Here is a 26,921-nt window from a genome sequence, read left to right as displayed (position 1 = left end):
TGTCTTTTTACTTCCAGCACAATGTTGAATATGAATGGAGAGAAAGAACATTCTTTTGTTCCTGATCCTAGAAGTAATGTGTTCAGCTTCTCATGATTTAGTATGGTGTTAGCTGTAGGTTTTATGTAGATGTTCTTTATCAAATTGAAGAATTTTTCTTGATTCCTAGTTTTATGTGGGTTTTTACCATGAGTGGATATTGGATTTTATTAAATGCTTTTCTGAATCAGTTAATATGATCGTAGGATTTTTCTGTTTATGTTAATTATATTGATTAATTCTCAAATGTGAGTTAGCCTTGCACTCTTGGAATAAGTTTCACTTGGTTATGGTGTATGACACTTTTTATACATTTATGCATTCAAGTTGATGATATTTTTGAGGTTTTTTGTGTCTTTGTTCATGAGAGACATTGGTTTATAGCGTTCCTTTCTTGTAAAGTCTTTATTTGTTTTGATGTTGGGGCACTGATATCTCAGAGAAAGAGTTGGGAAGTATCTCCTCTGCATCTTTTTTCTGGAAGAGATGTTAGAGAATTGGTGCCATTTTTTCCTTAAATGTTTGTTAGAATTTACCAATGAAATGATCTGGGTCTGGTGATTTATTGGTTTGGAAGCCTATTGCTTATGATTCAACTTCTTTCATAGATATAGAATCATTCAAGTTTTTGTGTGAATTTTGGTAGTTTGTGTCTTTCAAGGAATTAGTCCATTTTATTTAAATTATCATATTTGTGGCCATAGAACTGTTCATATTATTCCTTTATCATTTTAATCCATGGAATCAGCAGTCATGAGTCCCTTTCAACTCCCATATTAATAATTGTGTTTTCTTTCTTTTTTGTATGGTTAGCCTGGATAGAAGTTTATAAATTTTATGGCTGTTTTCAAAGAACTACCTTTTAGTTTTATGTATTTTTTCTATTGTTTTCTTGTTCTGAATTTTATGCTTAGTGCTCTAACTGCATTTTTTCCTTTTTCTTGCTTTAGAATTAAACTGATAATCTTTTTATAGTCTTTTAAAGTTGAAGCTGAAGTTAATTGATTTTAGATATTTCTTTTATATCATAAGTGGTAAATGTTACTCATTTCCCTTTAGACACTGCACTGTTTTCACAGCATGACAGTAACTTCGATAAGTTGTATTTTTATTTTCATTTAGTTCAAAATATGTTTTAATTCCTCTTGAGACTCTTATTTAACCCATGTGTTATTTAGAAATGTTCCATTTGATTTCCAAATACTTGGTGATTTTCTAGCTAAGTTTCTGTTATTGACTTCTAGTTTAATCTCATTGTAGTTGGAGAACATACTTTGTAGTATTTATATACCTTTAAATTTGTTAAGGATGTTTTATGGCCCAGAATGTGGCCTCTTTTGGTTGGTGTTCCATATCAACTTGAGAAGAATGAATATTCAGCTGTTAATGAAGAGAGTATTCTAAAATTATCAATTAGACCAAGATGATTGATATTGCTGTTCGAGTCTACTCTCTCATTGATTTTCTACCTACTTGAACTATCAGTTACTAAAGAGGAAGATGTTTTAATATCCAGCTATAATAGAGGGTTTGCCTATTTCTCTTTTCATTTCTATTTGTTTTTGCCTCACATATTTTGATGCTCTAGCACTAGGTCATACCCTCTTTGGATTGTTTTGCCTTCTTGGAGAATTAACCCCTTCATCATTGTGTAATGTTCCTCTTTATCACTGGTAATTCTCTTTGTTCTGAGTTTGTCTTGTTGGAAACTAATATTATTCTTCCAGCTTTCTTTTGATGAGTCTTAGTATAATTAGTCTTATCCCTTCCTTTGCATTTATCCTATCAGACTCTTTATATTTGAAATGATTTTGTTTTAGACAAAAATAAGTTGTGTTTTGTTTTTTATCCAGTCTGAAAATTTTTATTTTTAATTGCTATATTTAGGACATTTTATTTTATTTTATTTTAAGATTTTATTTTTTTAAGTAACCTCTATACCCAACATGGGCTCGAATTCACAACTCTGATATCAAGAGTGGTACATTCCACCAACTGAGCCAGCCAGGTGCTCCTTAGAGTATTTTAATTTAAAGTGATTATTGATATGTTTGGATTAATATATTTTTTTAACATTTATTTATTTTTGAGGCAGAGAGAGAGCATGAACAGGGGAGGGTCAGAAAAAGAGGGAGACACAGAATCTGAAACATGCTCCAGGCTCTGAGCTGTCAGAACATAGCCTGACGCGGGGCTCGAACTCACAGACCACGAGATCATGACCTGAGCTGAAGTCGGACGCTTAACTGACTGAGCCACCCAGGCACCCCATGTTTGGATTAGTATTAACCATGTTTGTAAATATTTTTTATTTCTTGTCAGAGATTTCTTTTTCAGACTTCTTTCATTTTAATTAAGCATATTACACAGTTTCATTTTATGTATCCTCCTAAAATATCAAGGATACATTTTTACAAATATGTTATTGGTTACCTCAGAGTTTACAATACACTTTTTGACTAACGTAAGTCTACCTTCAAATAACACTGTTCTCCTTCTCTTGTAGTGCAAGTATCTTAAGTCCAAGCATTCCCAATCTCTTGCTCCTGCTCCTTATACCATTGGTGTCATTTTACTTTGCTTATGTGTATGCTATCACCCAATGCCTTGTTGCTATTATTACTTTAAATACAATTAACTTCTAGATCAATTAAGAAGAAGAAAAGGCCCCTACCTTACAACACTCACAGAAATTAGCTGAAAATGGATTAAAGATTAAGTTAAGATCTGAAACTGTGAAACTCCTACAAGAAAACATAGAAGGAGGGAAAGCTCCTTGTCATTGGCCATCAGCAAGTCAGACTATATGTAACTAAAAAGTTTCTGCACAACAAAAGAGAAAAGGAAGCCTACAAAATGGGAGAAAATATTCTCAAAACATAAATGTGATAAGAGGTTAATATGCAAAATATATAAGGAACCCATATACGTCAATAGCCAAAAGACAAATAATACAGTTAAAAATGTGCAAAGGGGCAACTGGGTGGCTCAGTTGGTTGTGTCTGACTCTTGATTTCAGCTCAGGTCATGATCTCACAGTTTCTGGGTTCGAACCCTGCATCAGGCCCTGTGCTGATGGTGTGGAACCTGCTTGGTATTTTCTTTATTCCCTTTTCTCTCTGCCCCTTGTGTTCTCTCTCTGTCTCTGTCTCTCTCAGAAACAAATATATATTAAAAAGAAGAAAATAAAAACAAAAATGGGCAAGGGATCTAAATAGACTTTCCCAGAGAACATATACAAATGGTCAGTGGTACATGAAAAGGTGCTCAGTATAGCTAATGATCAGGGAAATGCAAATTGAAACCACAATAAGATATCATCTCACACCTGTTAGAATGGCCATCAGTGCTGATGAGGATGTGGAGAAAAAATAATGCTGTGTGCTGTTCATGGAAATGTAAATTTGTATAGCCACTATGGAAATCAGTATGGAGGTTTCTCAAAATATTATAAATATCATATGATTCAGGATTCCACTTCTGGGTATTATCTGAGGGAAATGAAATCGCTATCTTGAAGAGATATCTATACCCCTAGTTCACTGCAGTATTGTTATAATAGCCAAGACATAGAAACAGGTGTTCATCAGTGGATTAATAGATGAAAAAAATGTGATACATATACATGTGTGCGCGCGCGCGCGCGCACACACACACACACACACACACACACACACACACACACAATGGATGATTATTCCACCATTAAAAAGAAATCCTGCCAGGGGCGCCTGGGTGGTTCAGTCGGTTAAGCGTGTGACTTCAGCTCAGGTCATGATCTCATGGTTCATGAGTTCGAGCCCCTCGTCGGGCTCTGTGCTGACAGCTCAGAGCCTGGAGCCTGCTTCGGATTCTGTGTGTGTGTCTCTCTCTCTGTCCTTCCCCTGTTCACACTCTGTCTCTCTCTCTCTCAAAAGTGAATAAACTTTAATAAAAAAAAAAAAAGAAAAGAAATCCTGCCACTTATGACAACATGGATCAAGCTTGAGGGCATTAAGTTAATTAAAAGAAATCAGACAAATACTGTGTGATCTTACTTATATGTGGAATCTAATAAAACCAAACATGTAGAAACAGAGAGTAAGTTAGTGCTGGCCAGGATCAGGCAGATGGGGGAAATGGGTGAGAGAAGTCAAAGGATACAAACTGCTAGTTATAAGATAAGTAAGTTGCGGGATAATGTACAAAATAATGGCTATAGTTAACAATACTATATGATACACTTGAAAAGTTGCTAAGAGTGTAGATCTCAGAAGTTCTCACCACATACAAACACACAAAAATGGTAACTATTAGGTGGTGGATGTGTTAACTAACCTTATTATGGCAATCCTTTCATAGTATTCTAATATCAAATCATCCCATTATACACCTTAAACCAATCCAATGGTACATGTCAATTATATCCCAATAAAGCTGTAGAAAAAGAAATAAGAAAAATATTTTATTTTATTTTCATTTATTCCTTTCCCACTGTTCTTTTTTTTTCTTTACATATATCTGTGTTTCTGACTTAATTTTACTTCTCTCTGAATTAACTTCTTTGGGTAGATTTTACAGGGCAGGTCAGCTAGTGATAAATTAATTCTCTGCTTTTTTTTTTTTTTTTTTTTGTCTGAGAATCTATTTTCCTTCACTTTGGGGATAATTTTGCTAAGTGCAGATTTATAAACTGATTTTTTTCCTTTTAACACTTAAAATATTTTGCTTCACTGTCCTCATGCTTGTACGTTTTCAGAGAAGTCTGCTGTAATTCTTCAAGTTATTTTCCTGTAGGTAATCCCTCCACCCCTACTTCTTTTAATGTGGCCCCATAGCCTTTGGTGTTCTGTTGTTTGAATAGGATATACCTCATGTTTTGCTTTTGGTGGGTATTTTTGCTGTTTCTCTGCTGGGTGTTCTCTGGTTTTCCTGTATCTGTGGTTTGATGAGCATCATTAATTTTAGAAAGCTCTTAGCCATTGCTGATTCAAATATTTCTTCTCTGTATATTCTGTCTTCTCTTTCTGGTTTTCCAAATGTTTATATATTAGGTCTTTTGAAATTGCCCTCGAAGTTCTTGGATTTTTTTTTTCAGGATTTTTTTTTCTATATTTCCATTTCACTTTTGGAAATTTTTATTGCTATGTATTTAAGCTCACTAATTCTTTCCTTAGCCAATTCAAGTTTATTGATGAACCCATTAAAGATTTCTTTATTTCTGTATCATGTTTAAAAAAAATTTGGTTTCAGCATTTTCTTTTGATTCTAAATTCAAATTCTCATGCCTCTGCTTACAAAATCCATCTGTTATTGTATATGTATCTGTTTTTTTCCATTAGAGCCTTTTAACACATTTATTATAATTACTTTATATTCCTTGTTGGTAATTCCCACATTTTGTCATATCTGAATCTGGCCATGATGTTTGCTTTTTTTCCCCATGGTCCATGTTTTTTCTCTTAGTGTGTTTTTCATTTTTTTGGTTTAAATTTGGACTTGTTGTTTTGGGTAATAGGAACTGAGATAAATGAGTCTCTAGTGTGAGGATTTATGTTAATACGGGTCGGTGTTACACTGTATTTTAATTTTGTTGTTGTTGTAGTTGCAAGATATTCTAAATTCCTCTAGTGTCCTTGGTTTTGTCTCTTCATAACTTTGGGCATTTTTAAGTTCTCCTTTCCAGAGAGCATTTGCATTTTGCAGGTTTTTCAGCTATAATCCACTCTGATTTACTATAGTCTCCTGGTATGGTGATAAGGCATAGCGGGGAAGAAGTATTTAATAATCTTCTTATTAAATCTCAGCCTTTTAGTGAGCCCATGTCTCTGGTCTGTGACTTTCACATGTCTTTCCTTGTATAAAGTTTCCAAGTAATGATACCCGGCTTGAGAAGCCCCCTCTCCCCCCCATCACCTTTTTCATACAATGCTTATATAGGTAGTTATACTGCCTCTACACAATCCAGTTCATGTCACATAAAGCAATAAATAATAATAGGGAGCACTTTTATAATTTTTACTCTGTCAGGGACTAGTCTTAGCCCCTTATATATTTTAACCTAATTGTTCCCCATAAATAAATTATGAAGGGTTACTATAATTATCTGCATTTTGCAGTTGAGGAAACCAAGAGACATGTTAAATGATTTGCCCAGGGTCAGTCGCTAATAAGTGGCAGATCAGGAGTTTGTCATTGAGAAGACTACATCTTGAGTAATTGGAGACTTGGATGGATGGATGGATGGATGTTGGATGTTGGATAAATGAGCCTTTGTTTTGCCAGATAAAAGCATGATTTTAGCTTGTTAGTTATTACTTTCTTTTGCTCTCATGAAAGGGCATAAAAAGCATAGCGTTTTTACAACCACTTAGTATATTTTTTACCAGTTATTTCTGTGGTTGCTACCTGACAGCAAGTCAATACTTGTTACTTGTGAATGTTTTCATTTCTTTAGTGATCCCCAAATTTATATTCCTTCTGCACCAATTATTGAAGTGTAATCGAGTCTTCACCAGTAAATGAATTAGGTAGGTGAATCTGTAAATGTTTCTGATGAAATTAGGTTTCATTTTCTGTGGAGTCTGGTGGAAAAAATTAGGCATTTAATTCAATGAGTTATGAGGACACAGTCTGAGCTTCATTGATTTATTTACCATTATTCCTTTAGTGTGGACTTTGGAAATGTAGTTATAACTATTATATTTCCAATAAAATAGGAAACTGAATTTTCACTACTGGAATGTTGGCATATATTTGGGTTAGTTTCTTTTTAAATGTTCCCTATATTTTATATTTAAAATTGATTAAAATAACCTGTTTTATACATTTATCAACATGATCAAATATATCCTATGCTTTAGGCCAGAAGTTTGGGACGTTTGGCTGGCAAACATTTCATCCTGTTCATACCATATTGGCCAACATTATATAAAGCCTAACATTCACTGGAATTTTAGCAAGTGAAAAGAACCAGGATACAAAAGGTATCTTCTGTAAGCTTAATCTGTAAATTTACCAGATATATTTATTTTCTTTAAGCTCCTGAATAAAGCTTGGATATGAGAATTATGATCCTTTAAAAATGTATTTTTATGAAGATAGTCAATTTGGTCAAACAGTTGGGCCCACTGGTCAGCTAACATGAAGAAACATTTTTAGGTAAATATGATGGAATGTAATATAACAGGGAATCTACTCTATGCCTCAAACATATAGAATACATAGCTGGATAAATTAAATGCATAGCTAAACTGGAAATCAAGAATGGAAGAAGCCACAGGCATTTGAAAAGAATCAGAAAAGCAAAGAACACTGAATAGACACCTAGCCAAGATGTCCATAGGGAAAACTAAGGAATATGGGGCTCTACTCCTGATATATACTAATAATCCTGACTCCTGATTCGAAAAGTATAGGAAGCAGGAGTTGAGTTGCCATGAGAAGGCCAGGAACCACACAGGCATATATTGTGAATTGTATCCCAGGAAAATTCCACCCCGGTTGCCACAGGAAAATAGCAAAGGAATTTTCTGTCTGCCATCTGTCTGAATAATATCCTCCCAATTTCATCCTTGTAAACCTTTGTTCTACTTGAAAGGTGAATAAAGGGGACCTTCTCCTGCCACAAGGCCTTTGAATCTATTGTTTCCTCTGCTTTGGATGTTCTTCCAGGGAGCCATGTGTCTCATCACTTTTCTTTGATCGGGTCATTGGTCAAAGATCATTTTGCCAGAATGGCCTTTCCTAAACTGCCTGTCCCCTTTACCTTTCTTTAGATTTCACCATAACACTTATCATCTAAAAGATGACAAGTTGATTTGTTTACTACCAATCTTTGTCTAGTAGAATTAAATGCTATGCTTACAGGGACATGTTTAACCTCTTACTACATAGAAAATCATCTGGCATGCAGAAGATGCTCAGTAGTGGTTGTTATTAAGAATGTGAGGAAGGAAAGGGAAGGGAAGGAAAGGGAAGAAAGGAAAGGAATACAAACAGGTAAAGTAAATAAAAGTTTGCCTCTCTAAAAATAAAGGAGACATAGTTTGGGATTTATTGCTCACTGAGTTACCAAGCTGTTCTCATTTTTTAAAAAGTTGCAAATATTATGAAGTCATCAGTGATATTGTGTGAGGAAACAGATGTGCATTTGATATTACAAAGAATTAAGACTCAATGTGTTTAAAATGCCAATTTAATAATCATCAGTGCATTACTACCCTCTAATCAAAGATCTAGTTTATGGCAGGAACCATTCTTCTCGATCCTGCTTGAGTTTAAGAAATTTGTCCTCAAGATTGTGCTACTACAGAAGTAGCAAAGAATTTATACCCACATTTCTTTCTCAGTTCATAATCTCTCTTCATGTTTCCTGTATTCTACTCATCTTCACCAATAGATACAATTCTTATAAACTTTATTATATGTCTGATGTCAAGTGGATTTTAAGATCAAAGGCAAATGTGACCCAATGGCCATGTCCAGTCAGTAGAACTCTCCATGGGACAAATGTCTCCATATGGGACAAATACCAAATTTTGAAATCCTTTAGTGCCTTTTCATGATTTTGGTGTATAACTTTATGCCATTCAGGTTAGAAATGCTGACTTCCTATCTAAAAACTTTAATTTCCACAATATAAGATGTAAACCTTCATCTGAGTCTTGAAAGGTGTATAATACTGTGCCTTCTTTGGATCGATCCTGAAGGGAAATATAAAAATCATGACTTTTATCATGTTACCTACTGATTTTTAAGCACTATCCATAAGAATTGCCCTTGGTTATGAATATTTGAAATCTATAGGGCAAACATGAATGACAGTAAAGAGAAAACAGGGTCAAAATGGGCAAAGATTTGTCAGACTGAAGGAGAAGATGTTTTAAGAAAGGTGAAGAAGAAGTTTCTTTGAGAGACCTACAAATGAAATCTAGCATTCTTAAACATTTTATTTATTAACTTGGTTCAGTATCATGAATATTGGATTTGATTCTTTGAGAGGGCCTCTCTTTACATTCCTGTCTTGAATCCAGAAGATGAGCTTAAAGTATAGTGTGGTTACTTACACATCATTATAGGCTTCATATTGTTTTAATGATTCATTCTTTCAGTAAGCATTTATTGTTCATGACTACATGCATAAGCATTTAAGCTGCGGTTGAAATCTATCCCGTTTAATAAATTGATTCAGTATACTACTATTGTGATCCACGTTTATCAGCTTGGGGTCAGAACATCTGGGTAGGCAGAGTTAACAACTGGGAAAGTTAAGACATTCCTCTTCCTTTGCTCTTCATAATAATTCATAGGAGAAATAATGTAGTCATCTCAGTAACTTTTGTTTGTGTGTGGAAGTGGGAGTTGGGGAATGGTGGATAATAGTGACCATACCCAGATCATCCTCCAGTGTGAAAGAAGCAGGAACAAACTGAAAGGAAGGCAGAAAGAAGCTCTGTTTCTTTAACCTCCCAGAAGAGTGTGTGATTGGCTAAAAATTTAATTCATTGGCTTACTATAATTACAATTCAAACCAATCTATAAAAACTGGCCACATTTTAATGATGGAGCTCTAAAATTATTCTTCTTTAAGAAGACATCATACCTATAACACATGTTAAAATGCTTCTTTGTTATTATCTTAGCCAAAAGTCACACTTGGACACATTTTCTTCCTTTATATTGAGCAACATATGATGGAATGAACCCTTTAAAAGATTCCTTCTGGGCATAATTTAAGACAGAGTTTGTAGGACATGTGGGTGGCTCAGTAAGTTGAGTGTCTTGTCTCTTGATTTCTGCCCAGGTCATGATCCCAGGATCATAGGATCGAGTCCCGGGTTAGTCTCCACACTAAGTGTGAAGCCAACTTGGGATTCTCTCTCTTTCACCCTCTGCCCGTCTCCTCTGCTCATGCTGGATGCAGATTGTCCATGACTAGCATGGTGATTCAACAGTGTTATTAGGGGCCTGTCCTACTCCTGAGTTTAATTTTCTTCATGTTTAGTGTATGGCTTCCATTTCTGAGGTTTTTCTATGGCCCAATGTAGCTTCTGATGCTCTAGGCAACATATTTATGTCCTGAGCAGCATAAAGGATAAAGATGGAAAGAGAACATGTCAGATACCTCAAGGGGGATACCTCAGGGGAGTCCACATTCTCAGCATCCCCACTCACATACCAGTAGTATGTAAGAAATTAGTAACGTGGACATACCTAGTGGGAGGCTAAGAAATTGATCTTGGCTAAAGATCGCTCCTGAACAAACGGTAGGATTCTTTTCTGAAAGAAGAGGTAAATGGATACCTGGTATGCAACTAGAGGGTCTGTCACGGAAAGTGGGATGACCACAAGGTATCACATGTGTGCAGGGCTTGCAGTAGCTGGCAGAACATTGAGAGGTCCTTATGTAAATCAGGACCAAAAAGGTCATGATTCTTTTATGTCAGACATCAGGAATTCTGTATGAGAAAGGTATACCATTAATAAATAGGGAGGCAGTGGGCTATCATTAAAATCCAATTGGGGATTAAAACAGACTTCTTTTCTTCATTGATGATTTTATATTCTTCATCCTTGAGGAAAATATAATTTCTTTCTTTTTTAAAAAATGTTCATTCACTTTAGAGAGACAAAGTGCACGCACGTGCAAGTGGGGAAGGGTCAGAGAGAGGTGAGGACAGAGGATCTGAAGCAGGCTCTGTGCTGAGAGTAGAGAGCCCGATGTGAGGCTTGAACTCACAAAGAACACGAGATCATAACCTGAGCCGGACTCAGACACTTAGTCTGCTGAGTCACACAGGTTCCCCAGAAAAATATAATTTTTACATGGTTAAGAACTGAAGACTTTTAGAAGATTGGCCAGTAAAGATTGAGAATAAAAAGAAGTTTAGCTACAGAGTTTTTAAAAAAATGCTCATTTCTGGGGCGCCTGGGTGGCTCAGTCGGTTGAGCGTCCGACTTCAGCTCAGATCACGATCTCGCAGTCCGTGGGTTCGAGTCCCGCGTCGGGCTCTGGGCTGATGGCCCAGAGCATGGAGCCTGCTTCCGATTCTGTGCCTCCCTCTCTCTCTGCCCCTGCCCCGTTCATGCTCTGTCTCTCTCTGTCTCATAAATAAATAAATGTTAAAAAAATTTAAAAAAATACTCATTTCTTCTATTTCTTTGATACAGTGGTCAATGAGTCAATGATATGTCCTGTCAAATCTAGTTATTTAATTCTCATGACAGTGAGTTTCTGTTTGTTTGTTTCTTTGTTTGTTTATTTATTGTGTCCAGAGTTTATAATACAAGGACCAGAGCTTTCTCCCCAACTCAGGTTTATAATTTTTTCAATTGGCTTGTGAGGTCAGTAGGGATACTTTTTTTTTTTTTTTGTCTAATTTGGTTTCTGGGAAGACTTTATTCAGGTCCTCAATGCTCATCTGTTCACATGGAATTATGTTCTTCATCTTCTCCAGCTCTTTTTCATATTCCTCATTCCTGGCCTTTGAGGGAGACAAAAACTCAGCACATCTTTTCACATCTTCTTTTTCTTCAGCATCTACCTGGACAGTATATTTACCTCTGGGCATTAAACTTCTCAAAGTCATCTACCAAGCCAGACGTCACCACATTGACCTTGTAGTAAGCCCAGTAAAGGGCTTATAGCAGGTGGATTCTAGGGGAGAGTAGCCAACCTGGATGGAGGTGAGGGTCTCATTCCAGGATTTCAGGGAGTTAGCAATGGCCTTTTGGTTTCCAGTTATGGTCTCCCCAAAAGCTACCCAGTCAATGACTTTTAGAGCAAGTTTTTGCCCAGCTATCTTGAGATCTTTCACCTACCCTGGCAGCCCCATGAGTTTCTTATTTTAAGGAGCAATAGTTAAAAATGTGACTCATATCATTTGAGGAACTTAATCCTGGATTTAATAATGCTGGTTGCTGAGCCTGCTCTAGAGATTCGGAGACAGTTTAGCTGTGATGTGGTCTAGGACTTTCTAGTTAGCAAAACCTCAAGGTGGCTCCATCCTGTCTAGAAAGTTTTCTGTTCTTGGTTATTGGATTTTTTGGAGGGAGAGAGAATAGGTCATTGTGGTAGAGAGTAGGCACAGAAGAGTAGAAAGCAATATTGGAAAATTTTCATCAGAGAGATACTGTAATTAGTTTTCCTCAAAGGAGCATGAACCCAGTAATAGCCTGAACAACTTCAAACCACAAACCTTAGTAAACACCTGTTACTTAATTATAAATTTTTACTACTTAAGCTTTCTTTTTGCCTCACTTTCCTCATTTATTAAAAAGCTTATTCAGTTGCATGAGTTTTAAAATATTTTGTATCAGTGAAGTGGTAAAAAGTAAAAGTTACCCATTAAAATAAAAGTATTTGGAATTGGCTGATTTTCTTGTCTTACATACTTATTTGATTTTTCTTATTATTTGCCAACCAGTGTTTTCTAATTTTGGACTTACTGAAGAAAGTCAATAATTTTCTGTGACTTACTGATGGATCTTTTGTAATTATGACATATTCAGTCACTGTGAACAATCATTAATTTAATGTTCTCATCATTCCTTATCTAGCCTTTTCTACATATTTGATTATTGTTTCCCCTGAGCTCCTCCCCATAGCATATAACATATCCTCAATGGAATGTAAGCCACATGAAGGTGGCATTTTATATCCATGCAATGCCTTTCTCTTACATATTATAATATCTTGTCATTTTGGAAAATAAAGTAAAAAATGTATCTTAAATGTAGCTGAATTTCAGGGCACCTGGGTGGCCCAGTCAGTTGAGCATCAGACTTCAGCTCAGGTCATGATCTCACGAGGCTTGTGGGTTAGAGTCCCACATCTGGCTCACAGCTGTCAGCCAGGAGCCTGCTTTGGATCCTCTGTCCCTTTCTCTCTCTGCCCCTCCCCCACGCATTCTCTCTCTCTCTCTCTCTCTCTCTCTCTCTCTCTCTCTCTCTCTCACACACACACACACTTTCTCTCTCTCTCTCTCAATGATAATAAACATTAAAAATATTTAAAAATGTAATTGAATATTATTTTGGCAGTAAGCTAAGTAATAATTTTTAGCTATTCTTCACAGTGGCCTTATAGGCTGGCTGCTATTTATTTAAGGTTATCTTTCCCCTAGAGAGGATATTACAAAGGGAAGGGCAGATTCTTAAGTTAAAATTGTGTTTCCTGATCAAAAGCACAGGATTTATATGTTGCTTTACTAAAATTATTGTTGTTGCTTTTTATTTCACTCCCAGGTTATTTGGTAAATAGAAACTAAACTTTCTTGTCAATTTATACTTACCATAATTTCAGAAGCTGTTGAGGTTGAAAGCATGAGCTATATTCCTCTGAATCCAGCAATATGAATTTTTAGTAGAAAAAGAGTAAACAAATTCAAAGAACACATGAACTGTTATTAAAGGTTCCTGTTATCATAGAATTAAAAGTTGTTAGTTGTAGAGTAGCAGTGTGGGTTATTTTTAAAAACAACTTTACTCTTAATCAAATAAATCCATAATTATAGAATTAATAAATTTATGTTTATAAAATAAGTTGCCTCAGCTTATTGATCAGCTTACAGAATCATTTTAGAATGTTCACAGGGAAACAATTAGCTTTCCCTTCCCAAAATATATATTCCTTTCTCTCAAAATGTCTTGAGAAGAACATTCCAACTTCTAAAATTTCCATAATTGCTCTTGTCTGTATCTTCTATTTTACTTTTTTCTAATGACTATATGATTTAGAGAAACTTCATTTCTATAATTCTTAAAATTTCATCAAAACACTTTCCTGAGCTATTCAGGTAAAACAAAAATATATATTTTCTGACTAATTCAAACAATTATTCTAATATTCACTTCATTTTGTGTATACCTACCCTTTTCCTATACATTTTAGACTAAATTTGTTTGATTCTACTCCCTGCTAGTTACAGTTGAGTCTTGAACAAAAGGAGTTTGGACTATGTGGGTCCACTTACATGCAGATGTTTTACAGTACCTACTGTATGTGTATTTTGTTGATGATTTTCTTAACAAGACTTTTTTTTCAAGCTTCCTTCATTCTAAGAATACAGTATATAATACATACAACATACCAAGTATGTGTTAATTGTCTGCTTATGTTATCTTTAAGGCTTCTTGTCAGCAGTAGGCTACTAGTAGTTAAGTTTTGAGGGAGTCAAAAATGATATGTGAATTTTTGACTGCATGGCCCCTAATTGCCCCTAATCATTGCCCCTAATCCCATGTTGTTCTAGGATCAATTGTATTTTCAACTTTTACAACATTAGCCAAGATTTAAGAAAGTGTAGGAAGAAAGAATGTACCTAATCAGTAACCTGAAAGTATAGCTAATGAATATGATCACTACATAAATAGCTGTCAAAACATGGATATTTTTTAAAATGAACGGAGGTGCTAACCAGGCCAGACACAAGGATAACTGTTCAAAATAACTGAGGCTGTCCTGGGAAAACTGAGGCAAATGTTCATACTGGTGATAAATAATTCACCACAAGAACTAGCTAAAATTCCCCATATTCTGTAAATTTATTGCAACATGCACTAGCTAAGATTTCCCATATTCTGATGCATATATTTTTACTTTTGGGGAGGAAACTTTTGACATTTTCATTCAACTGCACTTAGTTCTGGGATGGGAGTGAGGTGCTGAGGCTCAGCACTGAAGGAAACACATCCGACCATGTTGGTTCTCAAAGCATGCATATCAAGCTTTCCTGTTAAATAGAGGTATTACCATTTTATGGTATCTCCAATGTTTTAGGATGTAGTACAGATAAACTGTAATTAAGCTGTCATATTTAGGTACAACTGTGTAGTAAAACTGCTTTTAAAAACAACATAATTTAAAGGAAAATCTATGCTTTCAAATGCCTAGTGCTTTTTTAACTTTTAGAGCTTATCTTAGGAGAACTAGTAAAGTGTAGGAGCATCTTTAAAGAGCAAACAAGTATTAGATGAATGAAGTCATTAACCTGTGGAAATCTCTTTGAAAGACAGAATGTTTAGCATAGCAAGTGGTTAAACAGTGATCGAAATGTAAAAGACAGAAACTAGAAAAAAACAATAACATTATTACAGTTAAGGTTGCTTAAAATCAGTTTAAAGTGATTTAGAATATCTATTCCTTCTCTTCCTCAGAATAACTTCATATAATATTCTGCACGGTTCCTGATTTGTACTCTGAATTGGCAGGAACAATCATTTCCAGATAGATCTGTGTTTACCAGTGGTAATGAACACATCTATTCAAATTCTCCTTCTAAGTGGAGAATTCACCTGGGTGGCTCAGTTAAGCATCTGACTCTTGGTTTCGGCTCAGGTTGTGATCTCATAGTTCTTGAGTTCAAACTCTGCAGTGGGCTCTGTGCTGACATGCAGAGCCTGCTTGGGATTCTCTCTCCCTCTCTCTGCCCCTCCCCCCCTCACACCCCCCCCCAAATAAAAAAATAAACATTAAAAGAAATTCTCCTTCCATATTTGATTAGAAATACTAGTGTTGCCTCAGTAATAGAAGTTTATTCTAAAAAAATTACCAGTTGTTGAACTGAGTAGTACCCACAGCAATACCATGTTTTGTTGTGGAGACGTCCGTTTTGGTACTAGATCCTTTACTGCTTGACAGTGATTACTTATGTAAATAACTTTTCCTCTTTGGACTTAACCATGTGTGTGAACAGGTTGGAATTAGCCTCAAATGTCTTCTACCTTGAATGTTTGGTGAGTGTTTTTTTTTTTTTTAACATTTATTTATTTTTGAGAGAGGGAGAGAGACAGAGTGCGAGCAGGGGAGGGGCAGAGGGAGAGGGTGACACAGAATCCAAAGCCGGCTTCAGGCTCTCAGCTGTCAGCATGGAGCCTGATGCGGGGCTCGAACTCACGAACCGTGATATCATGACCTAAGCCAAGTTGGACACTCAACTGACTGAGCCACCCAGGTGCCACTTGGTGAGTGTTTTACTTTAATATTATAATAGAATTTCTCAACTTCTTTCTCTCATTATTGTATATTTTCCATGTTCCTTCTATTGTAGGGTTTTCTAATTTTCCTTTCCTTTCCTTTGGAGAGAAGCTTCTGAAGGAATAGGTTCATGCATTTTTCCACATTTATAACTCTGATTCACTAATACCTCAACTTTTTGATATGGCTTTTCTCTTACCATTTAACAGATTAATTATTATTTTTTAGGTCACCAAAGACATTTGTGTGACTAACCCAAGATGAGCATAGGAATTCTTATCTCATGTAACATCTCTGCAGGATGTGACCTTTTGAGGCACTTTTGCCATTTTGAAGTTCTCTCCATCATGGTATTTCATGACATTTCTTTTTACTTTTTTTTCCTTAACTTCTCTAGCCACTCTGTTTTTTTTTCCTTTCTTTACCCTCTTCTTTAATATTGGTATTCCACGAACCCTTGTTCAACTTTTCTTTAATTCTACTTAAACCTATAAAAATTTATCCATATCCATAAGTTCAATTTCCACTTATTATGTACATAAATCTCTCTCATTAGACCAAATCTTTTTTAGGTTCTGTTTTACTACATACCTAACATTCATCTGAATATCCAACAGATACCTCAGGTTCAACAACTGTAAAAAAATAAACAAAACCAGTTTAGCATTCTAATACAAATGTATTCCTCCCAGAGTATCCCTTATCACTACATATACTAGTTGCCCAAGTCTCGACCTTTTATCAGTTTTATCTACTTAAAAAGTTATCAAACTCTTCTTTCCTCTTCATATTCATTGCAAATGACTGTGGGTTAGCCTTATTATTTTTTGCATTTATGTATTAATAATACAATAGCCTACTGGCTAGTCTCTTGTTCTTCACCCCCAACCACTGTCTAAAATTTTGGCATAGATACAGCTTTCTGAAACAGTGAATTTGTTCTAGTTCTTGTCTGCTTGGAACCCTTCAATGTGTTTTCATGGCTCTTAAGATAAAGCCAGAGTTACTTGGGGCAGTGGATTCAGCAGCCGACTTCAGCTCAAGTCATGATCTCATGGTTCATGAGTTTGAGCCCTGCATCAGGCTCTGTGCTGATTGATGGCTCAGCACATCTGTGGATTCTGTGTCTCCTTCTCTGTCCCTCCCCTGCTCATGCTCTGTCTTTTTCTCTCTCAAAAATAAACATTAAAAAAATTTTTTTAGAAAAAAAAGATAAAGCCAGAATTACTTAACATGGAATAAGAAACCTTCCTGAGTTGGCTCCTGTCCATCTAGTCTCATTATCCTGCTATATAGCACTCTATAATTATTTATATATTTATTTCTTCCCTTGAATTATGTGTCCCTTGATGGTGAGGACTGTGAAATATCTCATGAGCTCAAACTCATGGAAGTGTGTCCCACATTTGAAATATGTTCAGATGGTATTATTTAATTAAAAGATTATCAAGTTTAATAAAAGTAAAATAGGATTAATATGTTCTCAAAGTTATACAGAGTTAATACCTACATCGAAGAATTAGAAACCTAAATTCTAATCTTCAATCTCTTATTAATTAGTTGTGTAACTTTCACCAAGTCACATAACTTTCCTGGTCCTCAGTTTCTTACCTGTAAAGTGATTTTGTAGTGTTAAATGATTTCTTAAGCCTCTTCTAGTTCTGACTTTCTGTACAACCTGGTACTGTTCCATGGTCATAATTTAATGAGACACATTAACTTTTCTGGCCTCTAAGGAACAATTTCCTTAACACTCAAATATAGTGTTTCACCCTAGTTTTTGTCCTATATCTAAGTATGTTTTGCCCAAGGGAAAACAGGCTCAGAGTGCTGTGATGGTGGAGAACAGTTTCTCATTTCCATTGGTTTTATATAAAGGGGAGAAAATGGTGTCATAACTCCAGTGGATTTATTTCCTGCTAACTTTAAAAGCTACGAAATGCTTGAAAATATATCCTCAATGTCACTGATTAGAACGTCCTGTGGAGACAAATTAATTTTCTCTAAATGACATTTGAAAACTTGCTAAGGGCAAAGAACAGGAGAATATGGCTATCCGATGAGTCATTTCATAATTTCAGGATGAAGTTGACTACCTTGTATGATAAGTTTTTGTGGAGCAAACAGGACAAGGTGAGTTTTACCCAGCTATGAGCAAAGTACCTATTACTAATTTAGAAAAGGGAGGGATAACAGTCTGGAAAATTATAGGCACATTTAAATAACTAAATGTGCTATAAAGATATATGCCAAGATTTTGGTGACAAGACTTAGAAGAGTTATGGGTAAATTAATACACAGGGACCAAGTTGGATTTATGAGGCATGAAATAATTACAGACAGTATGAAGAAGAGTTTTATGTTAATGCAAATTGATAGTGATACTGAGACTCTGGTGTTTGCAAATTCTGTTAATATCCTGGAAGTGTGTAATAGAATGGAATAGAAATAGCTAAGCTAATATTAAATCATGTAAGTTTATAAGTCTTGTTTTTTTGAAGAAGATATTATTGTAGCAAAAAAGGTTGTATATTTATGGTGCTAAATACCCAACATAGAAAATGTAGATAATGGAATGCTACCTAATTGGAAAGACATAGGTATATGATTGAGGTAACGGTTCTTTTTTTTTTTTTTTTTCTTCTTCTTCTTCTTCTTGTAGACTGGTTACATGTTTAAAGTCATTTTTAAGTAGCTCCTACTTGTTTTACTCTTTTTCTTATTTTAACTTTTGTGATTAAAGAATGGCTTAAGTCACCAGTATGACACATTTTAAATAATACATTCTCAGTCATGGGGATTTGAACTAATTTAGGAGTTGCAAATTTAAAATGCTGATGATAGTGTATTCTTACCAAGTCTACAGAATATTTGAGTGAGATGCATGTAATCCTTTTGACTGAAAATATTAACATTTAAAATTTCACAGAACTAAAAACAATGTTTCAAACATGTCCATTACCAGTAGAGTAGTAGTTTAGACACTCAGAAGAGCTCTCCTGCAAAACAACTAAATCTTGCATTACAAACACATTGCTGAGTTTCAAGAAATAAAGGAAATCTTCAGGGGCCCAAGCAAGCAAAGAGCAAAGCTGTAAGTTGAAACCTTACCAGGAAGCACTGAAGAATAAGTAACAGGAAAGCTGAGTTGGTCCAAGGTATAAATAAATACCCAGGCTAACCCTGTGATTAAATGCTGTTATGAGGATGTATCATAGTGTGCAGGAGCCTAACCAGGAGGGTTAAAGAAGCCCCAAGTAGGTACCAGAACCTGTTGGATAACAGCAGAAGCAAACAAATCCTTTTTTGTTTGAAGTATCATACTTTTAGGGCCTTATGATTCCCACAGACTAAGGTCAAGAAAAGAAATGCTTATAATCAGAGACCACAAAACACAGAAGGAAAGAAGACCCAAGGGTAAGTATCAGCGTAAAGAAGAAATATTTCAGATGTTTTTTAAAAAGTTTTTGTTTTTAAAGGGCACTTAAGGGGTGGCTCAGTCAATTGAGTGTCTGACTCTTGATTTTGACTCAGGTCATGATCCCAGGGTCATGGGATTGAGCCCCATGTCAGGCTTTGTGGTGAGTGTGGAGCCTGCTTAGGATTCTTTCTCTCTCTCTCTTTCTCTCTCTTCTCTCTCTCTCTCTCTCTCTCTCTCTCTCTCTCTCTCTCTCTCTCTCGGTGCCTGGGTGGCTCAGTCAGTTAAGCGTTCAACTTCAGCTCAGGTCATGAGCTCACGGTTCGTGGGTTCAAGCCCCACATCGGGCTCTGTGCTGACAGCCCAGAGTCTGGACCCTGCTTTGAATTCTGTGTCTCCCTCTCTCTCTGCCCCTTCCCCTGCTCATTCTCATTCTCTCTCTCTCTCTCTCTCTCTCTCTCTCACACACACACACACACACACACACACATACACATACACAAATAAATAAACATTAAAAAAAAAGATTCTCTCCTTTTCTCCATCTACCCCTCTCCCCATTTGTGGTCTCTCTCTGTGTGTCTGTCTTTAAAATTAAAAAAAAAATAACGTTTTTTTAAAGTATAATTGATATTCTTAAACAAGGAGAGAAAATGGAATTGTATAAAATGCTCAGTTAAAACCGCAAAAGGCAGAAAAACTGTGGAAGATAAAAGTAAGAAAATGGGCAAGAAGAAAAAAAAGTAACAAATATGGTATATATCAATCCACCTCTATCAGTAATCATTTTAAACATCAATAGTCTATGCACCAATTAAAAACAGAGATAGTCATGCTGATCAAAGAATAGTATCCCAGTATATATTGTCTCTAAGAATCTCAATTTTATTAAAAGGACATCTTTGAATAATAATAGTAAAGGGATGCTGAAAGATATACAACACTAACACTGATCAGAAGAGTGAACATCTATATTAATTTCAGCCAGAACAGACTATAGAGCAAGGAAATGTATCAGTGATAAAGAGGGAATTGCATAATTATAAAGAAGTTAGTGCTCCAAGAAGACATGATGATCCTTAATAAATACATGTCTAATAATAGAACATCAAAATATGTGAAACAAAAACTGATAGAACTACACAGGGAAGTAGATGAATCTACTACTGTAATTGAAGACTTCAATGCTCCATCAGGAGTGGACAGATCCAGCCGCAGAAAATTAGTATGGACATAGTTGAACTCAACAGTGCCATCAGTTAACTGGATATAATTGACATCTATTGAGAATTCATCAAACAACAGCAGAATACACATTCTGTCCATGCTCACATGGGACATTTACCAAGATAGACTATGTTCTGGGCCATAGATCACGCCTTAAAAATTTTAAAGGACTGAAAGTTCTAAGCTTCTAATCCTAGCTTAGTCTTTTAGTGACTGGCCCTCATTCAGGACTATTGCCTCACCAACCATTGCCTCATAAGAACAAAAGACACTCCTATCACCCAGGAAATTCCAATGGAATTTATTGTATAATGCCACCTCTACATATATCCATTTTCCAAATGTGTGTATTATTGGTGAGATTTCTAGTCAGTTCCATTTGTCTGACCTTGTGCTAGTTTATCATTCTGTCTAACTTATCATAGCCATTTAATTGTTAATGAGGTAAGTTCTTATCAATCCCCTACCTGTGCTTCTTCTCAGGAAGTATCCTATATATTCTGGAATCGTTTTTTAGGCCTAGTTATTCTAACTCAACAATCTACTTTCAACCACATTGCCATCATCACTTGATATTACATTTGACAATTAACAAATACGTATTTGGCATCCACCATATGATATACATGAGCTACGTTTGGGGATGTAGCACTGCACTATGCTGTTAAGGCTCCTAAACGACAGTAGCTTATGGACTTACTCTGGATTTCCTTTACCATGCTCAAAGCTAGCAAGCAAGCATGTTCTCTTTTAAAGGAATGTGAAATTCAAAGTTGAAGAAAATATGACCATCCTCCCCCTGATTTTAAGAGATGAAAAATAAAACTAAAGCTAAGGAGTTCACGCCTAAGCATAACTGACTTCCAGCCAATTCCTAATACCTATTTAAAATCCAGCAGGTCTGCACATCTGTATACTTTATTCCACATTGGTGAAAGTCTGGAAAGTTGGTGAAAGTTTGTTAAAGTAAAATTAGAAAATCTAACCTTCAAAGTAAGTAGAGAAGGTGTTTCCTTGATGTGATGCATGTGCTTGTAAGAAGGAGCTGGTCTTCTAAATAGTCACTATTCTGAGTTCATGGCTACATTATAATCATTACAGAAATTAAATATTTAGGTACCAAGATTATCAACTGCTCTAATGCAGCTAGTACTTGCACTATTTGTGATGGTAGGGAGTATTTTAATTAAGAAAAGTCAGACTTCTGAGGATTAAATCATCTGTCACTTACCTTCCAAAATGGCAACTAGCCAACTGAGAACAAACTTTCCTAAATAAAAGGGATAAAAAAGATGTCTAGGGAATTCTTCTTTCTGAAGCCAGGAAGCAAATGGAAGACCATGGGGGAGGCAGAGGAACAGCAGAAAGAAGTGACAAACCAGAAAGCTCACATTTTCCCTTCACCTATCTCATTCCTGCTGTTTACACTTAGGATGTGATTTTATGGAGTACTCTGTTCTCGAAGAATTTTACCAATCCGGACAACACTGGACCCAGAGAGAGTGCTGAAACCAGAGGCCACATAAAACTGGAAGAGTGCAGATGGGATGGCAGAAGCTTATCAAGAGACAGAAGCTTGTTTAGAAAATGTTTTTAGAAGACAGTATGTTACCATATAGCAACAAAAGGTACTAAGTTCCAATTGAGCAAAGTATTAAAGAGCATAAAGTGCTATATAATTCTGTCTGTATTCAAAGCCAGTGAAAATGAAGTCAGGGAAGTTATGGGAATTAATTTAAGTTGAAGTGGGGTAAGGCAGCAGTTTATATGATGGCAATTGCTGGTGCCTGTGCTAGAGCAACTTTTTGAAATCTCAAGTTTCTTTCCCATTTGTATGTAGGGATAGGCCTGTCAGAAGACCTGGCTCCAAAAGCCCATTGCCTCACCAAACTCTACATATATTGTGGATGCATCATACTTTTCAAAACCCCTGAAGAGAAGAGAACAAAGGAGCAAAGAGAAGCCACTTTAGTACACTTCTGGTTGATAATAAATTTTGCTTTTAATGCTAAGTCTTGTTAGACTTACACAGAATGAACATCTATTAGATTTCTTTTTAAGATCCCTTCTCTAAGCTCCTAAGTATATACAAAAGGTCCTAGATGGAAATTTTTGTTCGACTAGTTCTAAAAAATGTAGGTTTCTTTCCTTTTGTTCTTTTTCCTTTTCTTTCCTTTTCTCTTCCTTCTTCCTCTCTTCCCTTTCCCTCCCCTCTCCTTTCCTCTCCTTCTGTCTTTTTTTTTTTTTTTTTGCTTCTTTTATCTATCAGATTTAGAGCACAAGTGAATCACAAAAGGAGGCAAAGAACCCAGATGGGACAAATGATGCCTAGCAATAGGCCACATGTTTGAGTCTGTAATATGTTTTCACTCTCTCTTCTAAATTTTGAATATAATCCCAGTTAAAAAATAAAAAAGTTTCACAGCTTGCATACCTGACTCCTTATTCTCTCTTCTATTTATTATTTCTAAATGGCTCATCTTTGAGGTGATTTTAAAGGGGTAGTGTTATAGAACTTAGGTTTCCTTATTTATGGAAGAATTAATCAAGTGTGTTTAACATTATAAGTGCCTAGAAAGTCAACTTTGACCACTCTGATTACATTGTTAAGGTAATACTGAATTTCTTATTTAAATACTGATTATTATTTTCCACATGATTGTATCAAATAAAAGCAATTACTATTGCATTTTGATTACATTTATTGCCAAATAAATGAATGCCTTGAATTTTTAAGTCAGGTGCTCTGTTCATTGAACTGTTTACAGAACAGAATGGTAGTTAATGTATATGGCATTTCCCCAAACTAATTCCATTTGCCACAGAACAATTAAAATATACAGAATACAGCCTCACTTTTACTAATTCATCTGGTTTCTGTAATAAATTGTGTGTACTAGTGTTGGCTAAACTAATGAAAGTATGTTTTGCTTGTGAAAAAATAATTCAGTACCATATGTTCATTATTTATATGATGGGTGTAAATTATTCAAAATGCTTCTCTTTATTATAAATTTTTTTAAAGTTTTCACATATTTCAGATAACTAGTATTTTTTTAAAAAAACAGTTGTTCATATAATATTTTAGTGTATAGTTCAATGTATATAGCTGCTTTCATTCAGCCTTGAAAATAAGATTTTTTAAATGAATCACTTATTCTCATAGAAATTTATGTTGTATATATAACTTCTGAGCTAAAATAATATGCAATTGCCACAAAAAGGCAAATTAATTACAGCATAAAAGGTCATTTTTAAGTTTTCTGACAGTGTAGAACATTAGAAGGACAAAAATCAATGGCACGTTGTTCTATGCTGGAAAACATCTTGATTTAATCAAGACACTGTAGGCTTTTATGATTCAAAATAATTGTACTTTCTATGAAATCAGACATTCAGATTTGTAAGCTACTGTTTTAATAAGAAATGAATCAAAGATTAGAGAAACATTGCATTTACTTTCTTATTTTCTCTTACAAACAAATGTCACTTTCCAACACAAAGGCATTTCTTTCTATTTACTCTTTAAAGTTATATTTATACAATTGATGTATATTTTCAACATTAATGAAATAGCTCTCAAAATGTATAACCACATAGAAGTATAACAATTATAAATTCAAGGATAACTTATCCTTGAAATTCAGGTTTTTATCATCTTTCATTGAATGGAAATTTGAAATGGTCTCTCTGGGGAATTATTTTCATTAGTACTCTCATCACCAATTCCCCCCAAATGCCCTTATTTAAAGATGAGTCATTGCCTTATTTCAAAAATACATTTTTTCTCTTTGCTTTTCTTTCTATCCTGAAAGCAAATGAATTTTAGGATTCAAAACATCATTGGCTAAACACTTTAACACTATTAACTGTGTGCTCATAAGTGAAAATCATGAGTAAATTTTATAAGAGGTAATGTATTTTATACATGTATTATACTGAAAGACTATGGAAATTGGTGCCAATAAACATGAGTTTGAATTCTAATTTTCCCACATTACAGCATTTTGAGAATAGCAAATCATTCTCAGCATCTTTTTTTTTAATTTGTAAGAAGACAATAATCTGATTTAAAAAATCATATTTTTGTGGGTGCTGGGGTGGCTTAGTCGGTTAAGCATCTGACTCTTGATTTCAGCTCAAGTCATGACCTCATGATTTGTGAGATCGAGCCCTGTGTCGGGCTTTGAGCTGACACTGTGGGGCCTGCTTAGGATTCTCTCTACTTCTCTCTCTCTACCCCTTCCCCGCTTGTTCCCTGTGTCTCCCAAAATAAATAAATAAACTTAAAAAAATTAAAAATCATATTTTTGTAAGGAACAAGTAAAACTCTTTAGATGAACATATTGATGAACCATAAAATACCATAAATATCTCTGTTATTATGTGAAACCAAAGATAAAGCAGTCATTGAGAATGTAAATATGTAAAACCAAAGGTAAAGCAGTCCTTGGGAATGTAAAAACAATATGGAGGTTCCTCAGAATATTAAAGATAGAGCTGTATGATCCAGCAGTTCCACTCCTAGGCATATATCTGAAGGAAGTGAAGTCACTATTGTAAAGAAATGTCAGCAACCCCATTTTCACTGTAGCATTATTTGTAATAGCCAAAATCTAAAAACAGGTTAACCTAACTATCTACTGATGGATGGGTAAACACACACACACACACACACACACACACACACACACACACACACAGGAATATTCTTTAGCCATAAGAAGAAAGAAATCCTGCCATTTGCAATGCCATGATTGGATTTAGAAGGCATTATACTAAGTGAAATAAGTCAGAAAGAGTAAGATACTGTATCTCATTTGCAAGTAGAATCTGAAAAAAAAAATCCCATATTAGTAGAAACAGAACAGAGCACTGGTTGCTAGAAGTGGGGGATATGGTAGGGAGGCAAGATAAAGAAGGCCTGATTATTTAGACATTGGAAAAATTATTTTACTCTGAGAGCTAAGTCATAAAATCAACATAGCATACATAACTAAGCACAGTCATCAAAAATGCAGAATGGCTAACGGACATGATAGGAATTAAAATAATATAATAGAACATTTCAAAAATAAAATCATGGTTAAAAGCCAACTTATTCATAAAGGGTGTTGGTAGCAAAAGACACTTAGGAAATTCAATTATCAACTCTACAAACTCTCATTTGACTCCAGCTTGATGGCTTACCATGACCTTTAAATTCAATTAGTATGTAATTAAAATTCATTCTACTTTCATTTAATATAGCATGGGAGGCCAGTTTTCTCCTTCAGATCTCCAGGGATTTGGGGGGAAAAGATCTATTTCAAATATTTGTCTACAATTCAGTTCTTACATCAAACTCCATTTTGTCTCCTGCTGAGCTATCATTCTTCTTTATCCCTTTCCCACAGAACCACCCAAATGAGAATGAGTGCATAACAATATAAAATTGTGACCGAGGTTCCAAGGGTGGTATGTGGGTAACATTTGTAGCACAGCACAGAACAATATAGAACTTGAAAGTCATTCAGCAGCCATATCTAATCACTGAGTAATTTCAAAATTCACCTCTCCTTGAAGAGCCTCACCTTTGTAGGTTTCTTATTCCCATTCATTCTGGTTGTCTCTCCCTAAATCAAAAATCTCCCCTCTCTCTACAATGGAGAACAATTCAGTACCCTCCAAATTAACTGCATGTCTTCTTTGCGTAGTCAGAGTTTATTAGACTAATTATTAAACAAAGAACCAAGGAGCAGTTGTAGAATCTCACACTTAACTGTGTTAGTTTCCTAGCGCTGCCTTAACGAGGTACCAAAACTTAAAAGTCATGAGGCTTAAAACAACAGATATGTATTCTCAGTTCTGGAGGCTTGACGCTAAAAACTAAGATGCTGACAAGGTTTATTCCTCCCAAGGAATTTCTGAGGCAGAATTGTCCTTTGCGCCTCTCCTGGCTTCTGATGGTTGCTAGCAATCCTTGGTGTTCCTTGGCTATGGATGTATCATCTATCACTCCAGTCTTTGCCTTAGTCTTCACAGTGGCTTTCTTCTCCGCTGTGTCTGTTTTTAAATTTCCCTCTTATAAGGACCTCAGTCATTGGATTCAAGCCAGCCTTAATCCATTATGACCCCACTTTAAATTGATTGTATCTATAAAGACTCGGTTTCAAAAGAAGGTCATCCTCACAGGTTTGGGAGTTTGGATTTCAATATTTTTTATTGAGAGACGCAATTAAATGCATAACGTGGAGCAAATGGCTTATGTAGGAAACTTAAAACCAGATTTTTCTCTAT

General features: G+C 35.4%; 1 pseudogene; it reads right to left on the bottom strand.

Annotated features, from left to right (window-relative positions):
* Positions 1 to 11,278: 11,278 nt before the first annotated feature.
* Positions 11,279 to 20,741, bottom strand: LOC106970359 (ATP synthase subunit d, mitochondrial-like; annotated as a pseudogene).
* Positions 20,742 to 26,921: the final 6,180 nt, after the last annotated feature.

Source organism: Acinonyx jubatus, chromosome A2 (genome assembly GCF_027475565.1).
Source record: "Acinonyx jubatus isolate Ajub_Pintada_27869175 chromosome A2, VMU_Ajub_asm_v1.0, whole genome shotgun sequence".
Classification (NCBI taxonomy): domain Eukaryota; kingdom Metazoa; phylum Chordata; class Mammalia; order Carnivora; family Felidae; genus Acinonyx; species Acinonyx jubatus.
This window is presented reverse-complemented; position numbering and strand designations above follow the sequence as displayed.